We start from the raw sequence: 415 nt of genomic DNA on the forward strand, positions 1-415 counted from the left end.
ATTTTTTATATATATGTTTATGTATAATACAATTTGTTTATGTATAATATATGAATGACATAAATACTTTGGGCTACTTGGTCTAGTGGCAAAATTTAGGAGTTTAGAAAGGAGGTTAGTGGTTCAAATCCTAGCCACAACTTATATATTTAGAGGTCTTTGATTAGGATCTTTGAATTCTACAATTATTTTTAATTTTGTTTGTTTTTATAAAATCTACAATTATTTTATATTATTTTATCATATTAATTTCTATAATTTTTTATATTTGTAAATTAAATAATTACAAATGATTAATAATATAATTTTTTATCAAAATTGTGTTTATTTTTTGCTTTGTTTTCTTAAAAATTTTAAAAAAGTAAAAAAACGGGGCAAACCCGGAGCCCGACCCGCTCAGGCCCGGGGCAACCGG

Source organism: Asparagus officinalis, chromosome 7 (genome assembly GCF_001876935.1).
Source record: "Asparagus officinalis chromosome 7, Aspof.V1, whole genome shotgun sequence".
In the NCBI taxonomy this organism is placed as follows: domain Eukaryota; kingdom Viridiplantae; phylum Streptophyta; class Magnoliopsida; order Asparagales; family Asparagaceae; genus Asparagus; species Asparagus officinalis.